At 36.7% G+C, this 22,558-nt stretch overlaps 1 protein-coding gene across 5 annotated transcripts in view; it reads right to left on the bottom strand.

Annotated features, from left to right (window-relative positions):
* Positions 1-22,558, bottom strand: part of LOC138702989 (titin homolog) — a 914,774-nt gene that overhangs the window by 495,802 nt on the left and 396,414 nt on the right. The gene's annotated exons all lie outside the window — the stretch shown is intronic.

The following is a 22,558-nucleotide window of genomic DNA, read 5'->3' as shown; positions in this document are numbered from 1 at the left end:
GCTTAAGCGCCATATTCATTTTACTGCTTTAGGCTTTTAACATATTATTTTTAGAGACGTTTAACATTGTAATAATTATAAATTGGAAACTTACCACTGCAATTTCACTTAAATTGCACTGTTAATTATTGTTTTTAAATATTTGCAAAAATTAAGTAAACTCTACAACACCACAAAAGTTACTGCATTTGTAATGCAAGTAACATTAAGGAAGCCGTGAAAAAATCAACAAGATTCCAGATGCCGATGTTATTACTGCAATATGTTATATAAATAATATTGTTAAAATATTAAAATGAAAAATAAATCATTACATAACCTTACCGTTTTTTTTAAGTTCGCATTTATAGACTGGGGAAAAAAAAGACAGACGTATAACACGGCCTGCTGGAATATAGTAAACACAGAAAACATTTTATAGCAACAATGTTGAAGATAGATATTTTAGTTTTTAAAAGTTGCCGTCATTGAACAGAAACCAAGATGGAGATTTCATTGCAACTAATTAGAAATTCCTCTTTCAGGTATGTAATAAACGATCTTCGCACAAAATAATGTACGATACACGAGCGGTATGTTTATTTTCATGTTCTCGGAAATTAAAAAAACTCAACTACGTTTCGCTTTTTCAATATTTTCCTCGAACATGAAAACATCAACATACCGCTCTTGTAACGCATGTTACTATTACGTATAACGATCTACAACAAAACCATTTTTGTTTGGTCCTTTTCATTAAGTTGAACTTATTATTTGTGGGACATTAAATGTATTTATTTACACTGCAAGTGAGCAAGCACACGGTGGCAGTGGTACAAACAATATAAACAATACACAATAAAATTAGAATATACAATACAATTATACAATATATAATACAAATAGATACACAATACAATATTATTATATGCACAATACAATAAGAATACACAATACAATTATACATAATAATTACAATTAATAATAATACATAAAATAACTTAATTAATAAGTGAACCTAATTTTACATTACACCCTACATACGAGTATGTATAGGTCCTACATAAATTTCACATGGTACGGATAAAAATCTTTCACTTTACTCTAATCTCACTCACTGCACTGGCACTATGACACATTTCACTGACACTTTAGAACACATTTAACTGACACTATAGAACACATTTCATTGACACTAAAAATTATCACTGATTGAAACTATTCACTCCACTGTAAAATCATAACTTCACTGACTCACCACGCTTCACAGATACAACAGTTCAAATAAGATAAACAATTACACCCTTATGCATACTTATAAACAAAACTACATTTAAACTAAACTTACAATTCAAACCAATGGAGTAACTCGTCAGGCTAAATAAATACATGTCAACTTAAAAAATAAGTGTCAACTTAATTTTAATTTAAGCTATATACACAACGTTTTAAGTTATTCTTGAATTTCCTTAAGGAATGACGTCATTCCTATCATATAGTTCTACTTAAAAATGAGAATTTACCTACATCCGTTTTCTGTTTCCTACATTTGATTTTAAAATCATGATCGTTTCTGTGGGTCCTTCTTGGTTGGACATTATATTAGTGCGGACATTTTTTGATGATCTTTTTCTCTTTGAAGCCTGAAAATATCCAGAATAGACCTAATATGAAACGGCAGTACAGAATCTAAAGCTATATCAACTCCTGCAGTGGCTGAGTGGTCAAACCTCCGGCCTGTCACGCAAGTGGCCCGGGTTCGAGTCCCGGTTAGGTCTGCAGTTGGGGTTTTCTCGGGGTTCTCCCGTTTTTTTCCCATATTAGACGTCTATAACATACCGTCACCATTTCTCCATTTCGTCATCATTCCTTAGCATTCCCCGAACGCCGGCTGACGACGCACGGAGGGGGCTGGCCTAGGGACGAGAGGGGTTGCCTGTCCGAAACCTGGGTATGTAACGAACCTTAGTGTAGTCAGCCGGTGTTGGTTTGGAAATGTGCCTAAATTGAGGGTTAGCGCAATAGATCGTAACAGGTCGCAGTGTTGGGCCATAGTGCTCTTCTCCCGTAAATTCCATTCCATTCCAATAATCTTTTGAGGTATGTTTAAATTAATTCGAATTATATTAAGCTAATTAGCCCCAGCGTAGCTCAGTCGGCTAAGATGCTTGCACGTCGATCCATAGTTGCGCTCGGTCGCGGGTTCGATTCCCGCTTGGGCTGATTAGCTGGTTGGGGTTTTTCCCTGAGGCTTTCCCAAACCGTAAGGCGAATGTCAAGTAATCTATGGCGAATCCTTGGCCTCCTCCTCTTCTTCTTCTTCTTCTTCTTTGGTTCTACAGCCGGGTTCTAGTCTTGACCGCCCCAACGATGCTTCTCCATGATCTTCGATCTAACACATTTGTTTTCCATCCTCTAAAACCTGCTGCTGTTACACCCTTCTCCACTTCATCCAGCCATCTTAGATGAGGTCTGTCTACTTTTCTGGTGCCAAAAGGTATAGTGAGAGTCAGTTTCTTGCAAGGATCATTTTCATCCTTCCTACAAATATGACCCAGCCAGCTGACTGTCCTAGCTTTAATTTCTCTGCAAACTTCTGATTCTTTAAAAAGTTTTATAATTCATAGTTATACCTTTTCCTCCAACTGCCCTCATCATTTACTGGTCCGTATATCGTCCTCAGAACCTTCCTCTCAAATATACTCAACATACAATTGTCGGCACCGCCAACTGCCCAGGTTTCAGATCCATAAAGCAAGATTGGTCTTACGTATTAATGTTTCATATCATTTGTGCTTAATGCTAAGGCTGATATCATGTGATCTCAACTGTTTTCGGAGTCCATAATAACATCTGTCCTCGGCCTCACATCGTCAAATACCATCTCACTATCATAAATATCATCGACACTAAATAACCTAGCAGTTGATACAGCATCGTTAAATAACCAACCAAAAAAAAAAACAAGCTAATTGAACCACTCGAGCAGACACAACTCCCATTACTAACCATCATGAATAAACTACACAATAAGGAATAATTAGAGAGATGAAAGAGACATGAAACAGGGAAGTTTCAATGTTTACCGGCGGGACATTTCTGTGCCAAGCAAGTCATACTGCAATGACTTCCTCCTGCCTGAAAGTTAATTCGTATGCAGGCCGAGAAGCGGTTGGTTTTTAGGGGGCGGTAAAAATTATACACTTTAATTTATATATTCCGGTGACGTAATCCATTTGTCAGAGAGAAATGTGTTATGATATATGTGTCAAGAAAGAATCTATAGGGCTACTGCAATGGACACGGTCTTCAGTAGCGAATTTCAAAGAGGTTAAAGAAAAGAAGATATGCTTTTACTTACATCAATTAAGTGGAAATCATGATCTTTAAACCGGCCGTGATGTGAATAGTTTGAAAGCGCTGTTATGTCCTGAAACCATCACTTATGACTTGAGTTAACCCTTTGCAGTATAAATTAATTTTTTATGTTTTTCATTTCATGGATCATAACAAAGCTTCGATCAATTTTTTTTTCAACATTTTAGCTCTGCACACAATTTCAAAACACAGATGGCACCTCTATGTATACTCAAGAGGTGATTCCTTGGTGGAATATCTGTGCCATAAAATTTAGGAAGAAGGAAAACGGTGGTTCTTCTGAACAACCACTATGCTGGAAAGGGTTAAGTACAAATCTGCCCTTGAGTACCGCGAATTCCGTCGCTTCACCGGATTAAAACTTATGTACCGTGTTACAGTAAAAACAATAGATACTCACCCTCCTCATAGCAGATGCTGGAAGTGTTGCTCATCTTGTATGATTCACATCACATCATTCACAGAACTACTTCATTAAACCTATTCAGTGAAGCTTTTCTACACAAAACTGGGCGACAAAGGAATGTAGGCTACATCTAAAGTTTTCCCTTATTCTGCGAAAAGATTTCTTTTCCCATATCATACATACGTACGTACATACATACATACATACATACATACATACATACATACATACATACATACAGTACATACATAATGCCTAAAACCAGATTGATACATTCATTCATTTAGTGTTCTGCCCAAGGGCAGGTCTTTCACTGCAAACCCAGCTATCTCCAATCTTTCCTATTTTCTGCCTTCCTCTTAGTCTCCGCATACAATCCATATATCTTAATGTCGTCTATCATCTGATATATTCTTCTGCCCCGAACTCTTTTCCCATTCACCATTCCTTCCAGTGCAACCTTCAGTATGCAGTTTCTTCTCAGCCAGTGACCCAACCAAATCCTTTTCCTCTTCCTGATCATTTCATCATCATTCTTTCTTCACCCACTCTTTCCAACACAGCTTCATTTCTTATTCTGTCTGTCCACTTCACACGTTTCATTCTTCTCCATATCCACGTTTCAAATGGTTCTATTCGCTTCTCTTCACTTCATCGTAATGTCCATGTTTCTGCCCCGTACAATGCTACACTTCACACAAAGCACTTTACGAGTCTTTTCCTTTCTATACGGCATCATAAACTGTGCTTCTATGAAAGGTGGATGATTTTTTAACTACCCCATGAACTAATTAATCATCAAATTGATGGGTCGCCGACATTGTTGATCTATGCCAATTAAACGGTTCTTTTTGAAGACGGCTATTGATTTCCGAGAAAATAAAATATGTAGAAGTTGATGTGGAAGAGAAGGCCTGATGGCCTTAGCTCCACGAGAGTAAATAAATAAATAAATAAAATCGGTCTATGTAGTCCACACCTCTGGAGTAACGGCTAGCGCGTTTGGTAGCGTAACCAGGTGGTCCGGGTTCGATTCTCGGTTGGGCAAGTTACCTGGTTGAGGTTTTTTTCCAGGATTTTCCGTCAACCTAATATGAGCAAATGCTGGGTAACTTTCGGTGCTGGACCTCGGACTCATTTCACCGGCATTATCACCTTCATCTCATCTCATAAATAACCTAAGATGTTGATAAAGCGTCGTAAAATAACATACAAAAAAATCGGTCTATGTAATCACGAATTTGGAGCTAACGTCGTGGCACTCGAAAAAGTGGGAGACAAAGACTCACCATGGCGACGTTATAGCCTTCAATTACATGACCTTCGTACAAAGTTTGATGAAAATCGACCGACTGATATTAAAGCTATTAAGTAAGGACAGCAAGCATAGACTTACAAGAACGCTTTCCTTATAAGGAAGGCAGCACGCAGGCCGAAGCTTGGAGCGAATACGAGCAGCACGCTCCGTGGGGAGTGCGAACCCAACTTTCACGTCCGCTGGAACGTTTTCAGATCTTTTAAATCCCGAGTGCCGGTCGGGTGTGGGAGCAGAGGTGAAGCAGCTTTGAATAAGGGGCGTGGCTCGTGACCCCTGACTGGCTCCTTGGTGTGAACGTATCCCGTTCATGAAGCCTATCATTACTTTATTGTGGCGCCTACGCGGGTCTCGAGTTCGAGGTGTCAAAGCATCCGTTTGTATTCATCATTAAGTCCCCCCATATTTCAACATCAATTACATCTCTCCAGACAGACAAGACGAATGTATAAACGCGTGTAACAAGAGTATTAGTCTGCCTCTGTCATATTTTAGACGCAGTCAGGAAGAATTGTAGTAAATTAGCTTTAAGTCCCAGGCATCTTCTTTCAAACTCCAGGGAGTCTAACTACTAAACATTCTACAATAACAACCAATCCCAGCAATAAATCTATCACTTGCAGTTCTCCCTCCATCCATTTTATTGGTCCCATCAACAGCCAATTGAAACTCCAGTAGATTATTACTATACTAAAGCTCTCAAGTCTCCATCGTAGATTAGAAGCAGTGGGGTCATTCAAAATATTCAACAAGCAGTTCGGGCGAATCGGTGCGAACCGTCTGAATCTCACTAATTCGGAATAATTGGGGGAAAATCCAGTCTGAAGTAGTGAAAGTCACAATTAGGGGAGAGAAGGGTAGTATCGGACAGTGCGTTTCTTTAATCTACCACCATATGGTAGTACCTGAATGACATGCTTACGTTTCTCTATGCGACATCACAGAAACGTAACCATGTCAATCAGGTACTATCATCTTGTGGTAGATGAAAGAAACTCACTGTCCGATATTACCCGATGTCCGATACTACCCGACTCTCCCCTATAGAACACTTACTAGAACAGAATTATTTCGACTATTACACTTACTACGTCATACTACTTTTGACTAGTGCTGTTGATCGATCAAAATATTTAATCGATTAATATATAGATTAATCGAGTTTTGATAGATTTGAAAAAAAATGTTTTAATGTACTATAATACACAATTATTATTGTTAAATCTAACTTGTGTTCGATGATAAGCATAAGTATTAAATGTTGTATATCTGTATATATTGTATCGTTATATTACAAAACAATTGCTTTAGTTACTTACTAACATGTTTATTATGAGGCTTATAAGTTATTGTCTCAATTTCTCCGGAATTTTTTTAGACAAACATAAGTAACAGAAGTATGAAAACTCACCTAGTTAATACTGCTTCATCCATGATTTTAAACATGTGAGTGCATTCACATGCTCCGAATTAAGTGCCGCTGTACGTTTAGTAATAATGTTTCCTGCATCACTAAACACGAAAAAAAAACTTTTTTTTTGTCAAGCACTTCTCCACGATCGTTAAATTTAAATCCAAACGTTTCACCGAGTTTACCTCTCAGATTCTCATATGACATAATGGAGTTTACACTTTTCACAAACCACAGAAAACTGATTTTTTTCTTCATCAAACTAAACACCTACACAACCGTCCTATACCAACTCTACAGAAACTGCAAGCACCTGCAAAACTACAGCGGTCGAAACAGAAGACTGACCTCTATTGTACTCCGAATTACCAGATTTTAGAAAAAGAAGATAGTTACGCTCTCGCTTGCACATAGTGTAGATATGGCTATTTTATAAGGGATGAGGGGGACGAATCCCAGGAAAATATGTATACTATTTCATATGCTACGGAGATGAGCTGGCAACAAGGTGGAAGTTTTCTTGGAAAACCATAAAACTTAACAAGGATTTCGCATTGTGTTTCAACTTTCAATAGAGGTAGACTAGGTCACTGTCCTATCTCCATCTCTTTCTGAAGTGTTTGTGCAAAGATTTTTCCTACGCTACCTGATTTATAGTTAGAAAATAACAGTACTATTGTGCTTTTAAGTAAGCAATTTCCGAGAGAGAAATATTGTCGGAATTTTTAGTATGAGTTTGTATTAACAAAATAATAATTAATATCAAACTAAGTATATAATTATTTCTCGTGATCAGAATATTGTACGAAATGGAACTATAAAAGTTGGAGATTTATACTTCGAAGAGGTGGAAAAATTCAAATATCTTGGAGCAGCAGTAACAAATATAAATGACACTCGGAAGGAAATTAAACGCAGAATAAATATGGGAAATGCGTGTTATTATTCGGTTGAGAAGCTTTTATCATCTAGTCTGCTGTCAAAAAATCTGAAAGTTAGAATATAGGCCTATAAAACAGTTATATTACCGGTTGTTCTTTATAGTTGTGAAACTTGGACTCTCACTTTGAGAGGGGAACATAGGTTAAGGGTGTTTGAGAATAAAGTGCTTAGGAAAATATTTGGGGCTAAGAGGGATGAAGTTACAGGAGAATGGAGAAAGTTACACAACGCAGAACTGCGCGCAATGTGTAGGCTACTTCACCTGACATAATTAGGAACATTAAATCCAGACGTTTGAGATGGGCAGGGCATGTAGCACGTATGGGCGAATCCAGAAATGCATATAGAGTGTTAGTTGGGAGGCCGGAGGGGAAAAGACCTTTGGGGAGGCCGAGACGTATATGGGAAGATAATATTAAAATGAATTTGAGGGAGGTGGTATATGATGATAGAGACTGGATTAATCTTGCTCAGGATAGGGACCAAAGGCAGGCTTATGTGAGGGCGGCAATGAACCTCCGGGTTCCTTAAAAGCCAGTAAGTAAGTAAGTATAATTAATATCAACTACAACCGATTAATTTTAATCGACTGGATTATTTGATTAAATATTTTTGACCGATTAATCTTACAACAGAAATTGATCGATTAATATATTAGAGTAATCGATTAAATCCCACAACACTAATTATTATTATTATTATTATTATTATTATTACTATTATTATTACATAATTTTTTGCAACTTAAATTCACGTGACGAACCTTGAAAGTTAAGTAATAGTAATATGCGTTACAAGAGCGGTATGTTGAAGTTTTCATGTTCGAGGAAAAGTTTGAAAAAGCGAAACGTAGTTGAGCTTTTTCAATTTCCGAGAATTGAAAGAAAACATACCGCTCGTGTATCGTACATTATTTTGTACCAAGATCGTTTATTACATACCTGAAAGAGGAATTTCTAATTAGTTGCAATGAAATCTCCATCTTGGTTTCTGTTCAATGACGGCAAATTTGCAAAACAAAAATATCTATCTTCAACATTGTTGCTTTAAAATGTTTTCTGTTTTTACTATACTCCAGCAGGCCGTGATATATGTCTGTCTTCCCCCCCCCTCAGTCTATAAATGCGAACTTAAAACAAACGGTAAGGTTATAGCCTATAATGATTTAGAGTTTACTTAATTTTTGCAAATATTTAAAAACAATAATTAACAGTGCAATTTAGGTGAAATTGCAGTAGTAAGTTTCCAATTTATAATTATTACTATATTGAACTTCTCTAAAAATAATATGTTAAAAGCCTAAAGCAGTAAAATCAATATGTCACTTAAGCGGTAAGAAGAGGAAAATTGTTATGTATGTTAGGTTGGGAATACTGAATGTGGAATTTTAGACTTTCCGCGGATTGGTTTTGTGCGGAAACGAAGCAAATACGCACGCTCTCGCACAAAATATTAAGTTCTGCCTCGCAAATGTTTCGAAGCTGAGATATTATTTCGTAACCTTTATGGACGACCATAAACTTTCGTCAAGTGTACGTAACATTTTGAAACCCGTTAGCAGGATGTCAATCACTGCGTTCTGTTGACTCAGGCTGGTAGTTGCCCGGTGGAGCCGGGTTCTGCCCCGGCGCCCACGAGGTCAGGCTGCTGATCGGTATCGCCCAGGCGGCCATTTGCATAAAAGTATAACACAGCGCCCATTAACTGTACGACAGCCGGCCGCCCGACCAGCCAGCGTGTCAGTTCGATAACCTCGCAACGTCCCGGATCTGAACATCTCGCTGCCCTTATCAACCATCTCGATTAGGTGGGTTATGTTGTGTCATCTTCACCGCTGTTCATATGTCCAAACAAGACAAGACCATGGTCATAGGAAGAAAAATAAAGAAGGTTAACTTGCGAATTCTAAATGAGGCAGTAGAGTAAGTGGACAGCTTCAAAATACTTCCGGTGTACTACAGGGACATAATTTTATTTTTACTAACATCTTTAATATTAACCTGCCTGGAGAGAAATAAAAAATAGGTTGCAGCCGCCAAATTACTGTTCAAGGAACGACCACTCATATAAATTGAGGGAAAGGAGACAGAGGACGGACACTGGAAAGTTTTCTTTTCTCATTCGTACTATCAGGGACTGGAATGCTTTACCTGCAGACTTACTAAAGGCTTTACCAACAACCAAAAATGTATTTAAAAATAGGCTTAAGGACCTTACTAATAGACGGTAATTATACACAGTAGTTAAAGGGTGTAAATGATATGTTGTTATTGAAGTGTTGTATCAGTGAAGAATTATGTTGTGTCAGTGAAGTGTGTTGTATCAGTGAAGAAGTATGTCGTGTCAGTGAAGTGTGCTGTGTAAGTGAAACGTGTTCCTGTCAGTGAAGCTTTATAGTTTATAGTGGCAGTGCAAAGTATTTGAACAGTGAAATGTTTTTGAAGTGTTAGTGAAATCAGGATAGAATCAGTGAAATGTGTCGTAGTTCCAGTGCAGTGAGTGAGTTGACAGCGAAATGAGTGTAATGTTGAAAGGTACTTGTGCAGATATGAACATATACTCGTGGGTTTTAGTTCGATCTTAGTTTTAAGATACAAATTAGATTTATTTCAAATGTTATTTTAAGTGATCGTTCCATTTAATTTAGGATATTCCCTGTTGTTGTTGTTGTTGTTGCTGTTATTATTATTATTATTATTATTATTATTATTAATTATTGTTAGTATTAATTATTAGTATTATTATTAATTGTATTTTTAATTAATAAGTTTATTATTGTCATTACTGAGTGTAATTAGTTATCACTGCCACCGGGTATATACCCATTGCAGTGTGAATACATACATACATACATACATACAGACATACATACATACATACATACATACATACATACATACATACATACATACATACATACATACATACCTTCGGATTCATGGTTCAGAGCCGGAAATAACGTTTGCTACCCCCTTCCACGATTGAAGTTCGATGATTCTGGCGTAAAATACAAACAAATCACTTTACTAAGTATAGGAGGGAAGAAAAGTAGTTCACCCATTTGCGTAAACTAGGAGATATCGTAATTTTGAGTTTGATAATTTTCATTAGGTTTTTGTGTAATCAAAATACAGTATGGTATTAACAATAGGTGCTTTTACTCACGAACTGAGTTATCCACGCGAACGTATTCATTATGCAGTGTATATTATACTGTCTACGGTACATTAGCGTAAAATATAGAGAATGAAGTTAAATTGAAAAATAATCATAATATGGATATTTATATTTGGGGTTAAGAGGGATGAAGTTACAGGGGAATGGAGAAAGTTACACAACACAGAACTCCACGCATTGTATTCTTCACCTGACATAATTAGGAACATTAAATCCAGACGTTTGAGATGGGCAGGGCATGTAGCACGTATGGGCGAATCCAGAAATGTATATAGAGTGTTAGTTGGGAGGCCGGAGGGAAAAAGACCTTTGGGGAGGCCGAGACGTAGATGGGAAGATAATATTAAAATGGATTTGAGGGAGGTGGGATATGATGATAGAGAATGGATTAATTTTGCTCAGGATAGGGACCAATGGCGGGCTTATGTGAGGGCGGCAATGAACCTCCGGGTTCCTTAAAAGCCAGTAAGTAAGTATGTAAGTAAGTATGGATATTAAACACATTTTTGAAAATGGTGGCCGTTCATTTAGATACAGACTTCAGTTCTTTTGTGCATATTATCGCACTATAGACTATTGCATCTAATTCCAATTACCAATTTCATCCTTCGTACTAGTAACTCATGTTGAAATAATTCTATACCTATTACATAAAAGAGTACCTTACGTACTGTAAATTCAATCTTCACCTCAGTCCGACCCGCATAGATAAAATTACTCAGACATGCTATCTACTGTCCGTCCAAGTGGTTATGTCGCAGGATCGTAGAAAGGGGGGAAATCACGTGACAGTTAATTACTTTTATCTATGTTATTTTAAACAGTTGCGGGTGAGGAAAATCGGGAAGCGACGTAGGCAAATGGACGACAGTACCTGTGCGAAAATATGATTCAATATTGAAAGCTCTTTCGTCACTGGAAAACGCGAACATATTTCTGGAACGTACTATACTCACTAATTCAATACTGTTTGTGTTTACTACGACCTTAAGGCGACTTTGACTGTATACGATTATATATTATTTCAATGTACCGAAGTACATATGATATGCGTAAATCACGAAGTGATTTAAGACGGCGCTTATTCCGTCGGATCCCGGCCAACTAGTCACTCATAACGAGTGCACCTGAGCACATGTGTGGACTTCGGTCCTTTGTTCATAGACATCTATGACGTAGTGCAAAGGGCGGCCAATAGAGGGAATCCAAGAGTTGGAACTCAATCAGAGACGATTCTGTTCGGCGTCGGGGTTGTATCCGGTGTGGCTTAGTGGATAAAGCATCAGCACGTAGAGCTGAAAACCCGGGTTCAAATCCCGGCGCCGGAGAGAATTTTTCTCCGTTCCATTACTCTTTCATCGTATGTATACGATTGGTTCTGTGAGGAGCACAATTGGAAGTTCACTAGTAGAGGGGGTGGGAGTGAAGTACATTCAAAAACTCAGGTACAATAAAAATTGAAGTAAAAATAAAATGATGTCCCTGTATAAGCAGTAACATGAGCTGCTGTCAGGAAGTCAAAAGGAGGAAAGCAATAGCAAAGAAAGTTTTTAATAAAGGGTCTTGCGATAACAATGTCATATTTTTAAAATGAAGCAAGTTGTAACTTATAAACGAAATAAGTTTATTTATTTATTATTATTATTTTGAAGTAGAGGAGAAGGTGGAATTATGGGCTACCTCGTTTTTTACTATATCTGGTGTTGTTACCTAGCCAAAAAGCTCTAAAAGTAGGCCTACATATCGTGTCCATCAGTCTGCGTGCACAAAGAGACAAACCAGTTGCCTTTGTGGTGTGGATGTGGTGTGTCCTTTGTGTTTTTCATCATTTTCGATGTTTTTGCAGGTATGTAGTTTCAATTTTATTGAAAAAAATTATATTTCGTGTTCAGAAATCACGCTTGATGTGTTGCACTGATTAAGAATAGCTCTATCACATGGCGTGAGAGTAATATTAATTAGAACAACAATTTCCATACATAATCATAGAAACCTCCATGAGTCGATGCTTCTAATATGGGCTACCGCTATGTGTTAAATATGGGATAGGTAGCCCATATTACCACCACACGTCCAGTATTTTCACTATCATGATTTGCGTTATTTGTTACAGAATATTGCCATTGATGTGACAGAGGTTTCCTACTTATGTTTCTTGGTTTTTTACAATTTTATTTTCAAATTTTTGTGGTAGCCCATATTTAGACCCCACTACCTATATAAGACCAGTTAATATTTCTTTCAAAAAGTAATTATGTGCAAATATCTACTGCAATTATTGATCTTTAAGACTGGAAAAACTGTATATGAATAATTACTTTGTATGTCAATAAAAATTTCCAAGCGATATGTCACACCATTTTCCATTATTATGAGGAAAACAAAATGGTAGCTCGTATTTCCACCTTCTCCTCTACACTTAATTTCGTTGCTAGCTTTTTAAAAAGACCGTTTTTAGGATTTTGGAATAGGTGAAATAGGTTTTTTCTTTAGATTTTATGTCAAACCCGTGAAAATGGGTGGGAAAACTGCCCGATCGTTAAAAATGTGTCCTTACAGTTATTCTTAAAAAAATAAATATATATTTATTAAGGCAACATGGCCCACGAAACTGACCCTTTTCAAGAACCAAACTATTTATCAAAATGTATAAGATTCTAAATATTTGCCCCTTCCCATTTAACATTATTTGTAGTGTGAATAAATTATTGTAGCAATTAAGAATTCATCTGAGATAACTTGCCTTGATATAACTACATAAATTTGAATTCTCAATAGCTAAAAGTTACAGTATATAAACTTTTGAATTAAATTTGTTCAAACTTGATTACTTTAAAAAGTAACAAACAAACGAAACAACATTATTTACTGGTACTGGTCCTGGTTTCAATATATGATCAAACACTTTTCAAGATTCTCGACTGTGAAGTTTTTTCTATTGTCTCTCAAAATACATTTGAAGTACGAAAAGGTTCTTTTGACAGCACATGACATCATAGGTACAAATGAGCCGTTCAGAGCAAAAGTGGTGTAAGTCAAAATTGGGTAATGGGGTTTAAAGTAAAAATTCTGTAAAATACAGCGCAAATTAGCAATCAATATGTCTTTCTTGCTATCCACTGATTACTAATATTTTAAATAAATTGAATATCAATTGTTACTTTGCGCTGTATTTTACAGAATGTTTACTTTAACTCTCATTGCCCATTTTTGACTTACACCACTTTTGCTCCGAACGGCTCAAATTTCATCGCTATCACTGCAACAGGTACCCACGGTAACTGATAATTATAGCTTTTCCCCCTGGGAAATGGAGCACACATTTTTCATTTCTATAGCTAATATTACGTTTATGAACACACTCCGCCTCCCTCTCTGAAAAAAAAAAGACAAAATAAGTAGTTTCCGGAACCTAATGCTGCATTCTGATGTTTTAAATAATATGACAGTTGTAGTAAGTCACTGTTGCCATAGTGACATGAGCAATCATGTTTAAACGAATCTCCTGACAATTTTCATTATAGATGGAGCGTTTTAAAAGGAAATCTGTTGAAATGATTGGCCCCACTTTGCATGCATAAAGTTGCTGAAAATGTCCGCAGGTCACATATGTGTGTACGTAAGTGTATACATAATTACATCACGTGAACTGTATAGCAATCGATTACACGCCCCGAACTGACTCTGAAAAATTGGCTCACTCACAAATTCCAAACGAATGCACGAATTCTTCACAAACACCCCCTGGTCTTGCCATCCTGGGGAATGATTTATGGGACAGCTTTTTTCCTCTCTCTCAAACATCACTTAACTGAGAGCTGCACGTCAAGCATCAAGTTCTTACTTTTATCCGATTGAAAATCTCTCAATCAGGCGCATTCATAATGGCAACAAAAAGCGTAGAGAACCGCTATGAGCGACGAGGTCAGGCCAAGTGGCGCCTATGTACAACAAGTCCGTACAAAGAAGTGCACGTCGCGAGAGTAAGGCACTGCCTTATAAAGTCTGACAACTTGGAGGATTGAGTGAAGAACTGTTTTAGATTACGGAATGCTGATAGTAGGAGGAAGAAGAATAAACTGCATAAGATTTGCTGATGATATGGCGTTGTTAGCAGAAGAGGAGACGATACTAAGAGATATGTTACTGGAGCTAAATGACAGCTGTGAGAAGTATGGGATGAAGATAAATGCCAACAAGACGAAGAGCAAGGTCATAGGAAGAAAAATAAAGAAGGTAAACTTGCGAATTCGAAATGAGGCAGTGGAACAAGTGGACAGCTTCAAATACATGGGGTGTACTATAAGCAGTAATATGAGCTGCAGCCAGGAAGTCAAAAGGAGGATAGCAATGTCCAAGGAAGCATTTAATAGAAAAAGGAGCATCTTCTGCGGACCTCTGGGAAAGAACTAAGGAAGAGACTAGTGAAGTGCTTTGTGTGGAGTGTAGCATTGTATGGAGCAGAAATATAGACATTAAGGGGACACTATGGTAAAATAATGGTGAAAAATTAAGAAAATCCACTTAAAAATTTATTGTGATTCTATTTAGACCGAGCTCAAAAAGCTAATTAATTTATGTTCCCATGACTATTCTGAAACTTTTGAGCTAATATAAACTAAAAATTGTGAAAATTGTGACGCAAGGAGCGTTTTTAGTGACGTCAATATAAAATACTGTAACTTTTATTCAAAACAAGAATGTAACTTTATTGTTACGACAATAATAATCACTTTCTACAATTAATTCTACTCCCGTCAACAATGGGATTTGCACTCCACACAGCAACACAGTATTCGTTATTGCACTCCACAGACGACGACAATTTACTTGGATTATTGAGAACAACAATGAACTGTTAATCTTAACTAATGTTCACAGAGCACTATTTACAATTCAGAACTGTCAGTTCTCAGTTCACAGTTCGTTTGCCTTGGATAATTCTTCTAGCTCAGTCACTCGAGTTCACAATATCTCGAACCCCAGACCTTCAGAGACAGTCCACTGAACTTCGAACTCAGGTCCCCCGACTGCGGTCCACTGCACTCGAACTCAGGACTTCGGACGCTCATACAACTGCGGACACACTCAAGTCGAACTCCGGTCTCGAAGCTGGCTTTACTAGTCACAAGACTGGCTGGCTTGCTGTCCACTGACTATAACAACACTGCTCAAGTTCACTCGCGTGTTGTATTTATAACTAAACCATAGCCTAGATCATATATGTAACAGATATGTCGGGGTTATAGGCTTTGAGGTTAACAACTTTTGTCACGTTTACTACGCTGCCATCTAGTTGTTACATAAGGAGTCACGTCATAATTCCCATTTGAATTGCATTAGCGACTGTGCTGCCATCTCGTGTTCGTTTACGGCGGAAGGGTGGCGATCCTGGCTGTTGTTCTCTTCAAAGTGCTGCCGATTTTAACGTAGCGAGGAGTTATCTGTTACATATATGATCTAGGACCATAGTTACGAGAAATTTCTACGATGCTAGTAATTTCCACGGATGTCCAGAGATGGCACTCTCGAATTATCTTGATATCTCCCCTCCCTGTCGCGGTCGCTCTCTCTCCTCTCTACACCACAGCACATGCCACACGAAGCAGATGCACGTGCAACTTGCGCCGAACCACGGCCGACCTTGTAATCCTTCTGCCGGTCGTGAGATCGTATGCCAGCTCTGTCACAATATATTTAAAAAATATCATTTCAAAACTATTAGCCCTAATGGCACCAAATTTTATACAGATGATAGTATTGTAGGCTTGTTTATTACTTTAAAATTCATAAATTTTGGATTAAAATTGTAAAAGATTTAAAACTCACATAGGGTAAACGCGGGTGAATCGGATTGGAGGACGAATCGGATCAGTTAATATAAATTGCTGGTCCTAGAGTGCGCTAGTGAGTTCTTGCTGATAGCATCCTCTGAAGTCAAAGAATGCTAATATTTGAGTTCGATGACCATAAGAAGTTGGCGTGTGTACGACCTGCTGGTGATAAATAGACTACTTTTTATAAGTTTGAGGTACATAGATGCTCTGAATTTGCCATTTTGTTATTTTTTAGCTCTGGATTAAACAATTTTTTGAACACACATTATTAAAACTTACGCAACAAGTTATGTAGTAGGAAAGAACAGTCTGTCTTGATTCTATAACCTCACCCGATGTTCTCATTTATTTGCTGCCAGTGCTGCCAATTTGCAAATATGTATTTCTGTGCATGTGCGGGCGAAACGGATCAGTGAATGGCGGGTAGTTTGAATTGCTTATTTTATATAGAAATGGCAATAATGTTTTTTTTTTTTAATTCCGGATGGGTAGACTTCAGCACGAGGAAGACCCAGACAAATTGCTTGTCTTCTCGCTTCACCAGAGAACATAGCACAAATGAAGAAAAAGCAAGAATTAAAAAACGAGAAGATAAATAGTAAGAAAGGATGCAGAATGAACAGAAAAAATGTGCAAAGAGAAAGTGAGGACATGATTGAGATTAACGATAGTGATGACGACGACGACGATGATGATGATGATGATGATGATGATTATGATGAGGAGGATGAGGATGTGGTTATAGAAATAGACAATGAAGGGAGTGATGATATTTGCCAATTTTGTATGTTGACATATTCTGATCCCAAGTCTGTGAAGAAAGGAGAATGGATCCAGTGCCAACGTAAGGGTAAATGGTACCACGAGGTGTGTGTGGGAGCTAAGGGCAGAAAGACGTTTATCTGTGGAAAATGTGTTTGAAAACAGAGAAACTAAGAAATGTGATTTTGCTATTACTGAGCTTCTAATTTTGTATCTTATAGCATGAATAATAAGTTTCCACTGCTTTTTCTTTCAATCCTATTCACCCGCCACTGGGGGATGATTCGGATCAATTTTAACAACCAATTAAATTGAAGAAAAATAAAACATAATAACTATTTCTGATAGACTGTTGCGTCAGATTTAAAGTTAATGAAATTATCTTTCAGCGGACAGTAAGAGACGCAAAAATTAACAGCTTATTACCACTTTTATTTATAATTATTTAAAAAATGATCCGATTCACCCGCGTTTACCCTAAGTGTCCCCTTAAGACGAAGTGAAGAGAAGCGACTAGAAGCGTTTGAAATGTGGATATGGAGAAGAATGGAGAGTGTGATCTAGACAGAATAAGAAATGAAGCTGTGTTGGAAAGAGTGGATGAAGAAAGAATGATGCTGAAACTGATGTACGGTAGTTCCTTTACAAGTGAGTGCAGGGTGCGTTTCAATATTAATCAATCTGATAGCCCAATCAACTTCAGTTGCATTGTTTGGTATTAATATAGCAACAGTAATGAAAAAAAAAAAATTTTTTAATTTCAAAGGCATATTGATTCCGTTAAGTTCAATGTTAATTGAAAAATGAGTTCTATTCAGTCAATACTTAACATAAACACAATAAAACATGTTATAATAACATTTACACAGATTTTAAAAACAAACGTTTTCCCCAATTTTGATTGGCATCTTCAGGTTGTGTAGGTCGAATGGAACATGTTATAAAAAGTGAACACTTGGTATATGACGTTAAAAACCAAAGTTACAACTGTAATATCACTTAAAACAGAGAATAGAATATAGCAAAAAGCCTCCACGATATGTGTAGAATCACTGTGTTGAAAGAGGCGTGTGTGAACCAAGGAAACAGCAAAACTCTTCTGTCATTGCAGATACAGTTTTCAAGATAGATTTGAAGATGCTACGAACAGGTCGGTCGTGTGGCCGTTATGGAGAGCAGGAAAAATCCTGTAAATTGTAAGGATAGTATGAAAGAATATTTAGAAGCATTTAAGTATTATTTAAATCTTCTAAAACAATATTTACAAAAAATGGAAGAACGTCTTGATCAGTCGTGTCGCCGGCCTCATGGATTTCAAGACGTTCTTCCATTTTTTGTAAGTATTGTTTTAGAAGATTTAAATAATACTTAAATGCTTCTAAATATTCTTTCATACTATCCTTACAATTTACAGGATTTTTCCTGCTCTCCATAACGGCCACACGACCGACCTGTTCGTAGCATCTTCAAATCTATCTTGAAAACTGTATCTGCAATGACAGAAGAGTTTTGCTGTTTCCTTGGTTCACACACGCCTCTTTCAACACAGTGATTCTACACACATCGTGGAGGCTTTTTGCTATATTCTATTCTCTGTTTTTAAATTATATTACAGTTGTAACTTTGGTTTTTAACGTCATATACCAAGTGTTCACTTTTTATAACATGTTCCATTCGACCTACACGACCTGAAGATGCCAATCAAAATTGGGGAAAACGTTTGTTTTTAAAATCTGTGTAAATGTTATTATAACATTTTTTATTGTGTTTATGTTAACTATTGACTGAATAGAACTCATTTTTCAAAAATATTTTTAACTTTATAGAGCTTACATGTCCGAGCTATATTTCCTTTCTTCCAGCTATGCAGTCTATACCAGCGGAGGGTGGGTAAACAGCGTTATTCGCTTAATCAAAGGTTCTGATCAGGGCGGCCAGGTTGTACTCAGCACGTTACTACGGTAAGTGCCACCTCTGCAATTAACCTCTGAGCCAGGGTTGGGCGTGGCCATCACTTCAAGTGAAGCACTTACTTGAAGCTGTTCTGACAGGGAGGTGCGATCATTGCATTCGGAGCATTTAAAGTGAACGTCATCATCTCCTTAGAGAAGATAGTGGGCCTATATTATACATTAAGGGGTTAGGTACAGCTTACAAAAGTAAATTTTGGAAATATTCAACATTTTTTCCTCCATTCCTGTATCTTGTACAATAATGATAATTAGTACGGTATGTGTAAAACACTGTCCTGCTATATGAAAAAAATATTTTTACGGTTAAAAAAATTATTTACATTTTTTTTTTTTTTTTTTTTTTTTCAAAATTCAGTTCACTGTGCAGTGATGAGCGTTTCCCACATAATTAAAAACCTATCCAACATTTTGTGATGAACTGTTTGTGTATATTTATGCATGTCATATCTAAAAAAAGATGCGAGATCACTTCTCTATCTTTGATAGTATGTCTGATAACAAATAAATTCATTTAAAAATGGTCAAATATCAGTATTTTCTTGGAACACAAAATAAAAAAAATATATTTATTAAATAATGTAGTTGGAAGAACATGATATTGTAAACATGGGTTTCAGCAATAAAATAAGAGAGAGAGAACATGAAAAAGTTAACAAGTTTATGATTTATGAGGGAAACACTTCATCACTGCACAGTGAACTGACACCATTTTGAATTTTGAAAAAAAAAATTAATATTTTTTTTTAATCGTAAAAATATATTTTTTTCATGTGACTAAATAAATGGCAATGGAAAATACACCAACGAATGATTGTTAATTCATTACTTAATATTTAAATTTATAGTCCCGTCGCTCTAATTTCCGGCAGTCAATTGCGTTGCAGGTAGGCTACATTTAAACGTGTGCGTCTTGTGATTCGCTGATGAAGACGTTATTCATTTCTTAAGGCTCGATAAATAATTAATATAATCGCCCGCCATTTTGGCTCTTTCGTTGGCGTTCGCAGAAAGCACACGAAGACGTTATTTGCCGGTTAAATATTTGCTGAATTACAGTGCGTTTGATTTATTATCATAGAAGCTACGACATGATAATGTTTAACGGTGTGGCAAATAGATTCCTCGTATGGCAGCTCGGCAACGAAAGAACAAAAATGGCGAACGATACTACCTACTTATAGAGTTTATAGAGCCTTCACTTCCTAAGACGTAAGCAAAGATGAGGAGTCACGCCGGGAACAACAGCGTAGCGAATATAATATGTACAACATGGCATGCGTGCTAATAGAATATCCATTACCTTTCCACATTTCACTATTTAATTTTATTTGTAGTCATAATTCTAAATACTTTGTCAGCATCTTCATCCCATTCTGTTCACTGCTGTTATTTATTTCCGGTAGCATATCCCTTAGTATCGTCTGCTCTTATGGTAACAAGCCACGTTGATTCAGTATTCGCAGGAGAATGAATAAAACATATTGTCTCTGAAATATATAATTATGTAAGGTAGGATTGCAGGCAAAATTCCGAGTTCTCTGAAAAATTGTTTTAAATTTCTTTTCGATTATTAATCGATGACTGTAAAGAAATTATGTTCCGAAGCTTTTCATAAGAAAACTATGTAGGACTTACATGGTTCCAAAAATAATAATTACTGCATATTATTATTATTATTATTATTATTACTTACTTATTGGCTTTTAAGGAACCCGGAGGTTCATTGCCGCCCTCACATAAGCCAGTCATTGGTCCCTATCCTGAGCAAGATTAATCCATTCTCTATCATTATATCCCACCTCCCTCAAATCCATTTTAATATTATCCTCCCATCTACGTCTCGGCCTCCCTAAAGGTCTTTTTCCCTCCGGCTTCCCAACTAACACTCTATATGCATTTCTGGATTCGCCCGTACGTGCTAAATGCCCTGCCCATCTCAAACGTCTGGATTTAATGTTCCTAATTATGTCAGGTGAAGAATACAATGCGTGCAGTTCTGTGTTGTGTAACTTTCTCCATTCTCCTGTAACTTCATCCCTCTTAGCCCCGAATATTTTCCTAAGAATCTTATTCTCAAAGACCCGTAGTCTCTGTTCCTCTCTCAAAGTGAGAGTCCAAGTTTCACAACCATACAGAACAACCGGTAATATAACTGTTTTATAAATTCTAACTTTCAGATTTTTCGACAGCAGACTGGATGATAAAAGTTTCTCAACCGAATAATAACAGGCATTTCCCATATTTATTCTGTGTTTAATTTCCTCCCGAGTATCATTTATATTTGTTACTGTTGCTCCCATATATTTGAACTTCTCCACCTCTTCAAAAGATAAATTTCCAATTTTTATATTGTGGTCGTGCCAGAGAATCAGTCCCATTCCGAGGCTTATTTGAAGGATTCGTAACAAGCTGTTTTTTACGGTGAAGGGTTGTTAGCCCTTCGCCCAACCCCCAAGCTGGAGGACCACCCCTCATCGGCTGTCCGCGACTGCTTATTCAATATATTCACAGCCACCCTCCATATCCGGAGGCCGTCTCCTCGATCCGCAACCTGAGGACGCGCCATGCCGTGGTGATACGGACCCACAATACATGAATTATTATTATTATTATTATTATTATTATTATTATTACTATTATTATTATCAATAATGTGATAAAAATATCACTGACGATATTAATAAACATACTTCAAAATGACGTACCGACAATAAACGATTTTAAAATGACCACCTCTTGATGAAATCCCAAGTTCTCGTATGTTACTGCTTGCACGGATTTTTTTAGCTAAATGTTGTGTATTCAATAAAGACATAAAGGAAAAATAATAACTAAAAACACGTGAATTGCATTAAATATATTTATTTCTCAATCATATTAACAATACTGATAAAGGAGAACCAATTTCTTAAAAATCTAAATACCACAATAACACCCAAACGAATGCATAAGCGTTTCACGCGATTACAAAGATCTTTTTAAAAGCAATGCTGATTCTTAATATATAGGCTATATTTACTTCTTTATTTATTTCCTGTACGATAGTTATTCTCCTAATCTGGAACAATAACACCAATAAGACGATCCATTTGTTAAATACTGATATAAAATCAGATTTACTGCAAGTGAAAGGAATAAAGAAGAATAAGAATATAAGAGATTAATAAAGACAGAAACGTAATTGAAGAAGAAACATTTCGTAGTCATAAGATAGTAAATGTAAACAATAATAAAAGAAGAACAAAAGACTGAGAAAAATATGAGATAAAAATAACGACATTTTTAAATGCAGAAAAACAGAATTCAGTTGCTGTGATATTCAAAGTTGGCAACACTTGTGCATATAGCATAATTATATTTGAGCCCTAGAGTAAAAGA

Source organism: Periplaneta americana, chromosome 7 (assembly GCF_040183065.1).
Source record: "Periplaneta americana isolate PAMFEO1 chromosome 7, P.americana_PAMFEO1_priV1, whole genome shotgun sequence".
NCBI lineage: Eukaryota > Metazoa > Arthropoda > Insecta > Blattodea > Blattidae > Periplaneta > Periplaneta americana.
Note: the sequence above shows the minus strand (reverse complement) of the source record. Positions and strands in the feature narration are given on the sequence as shown.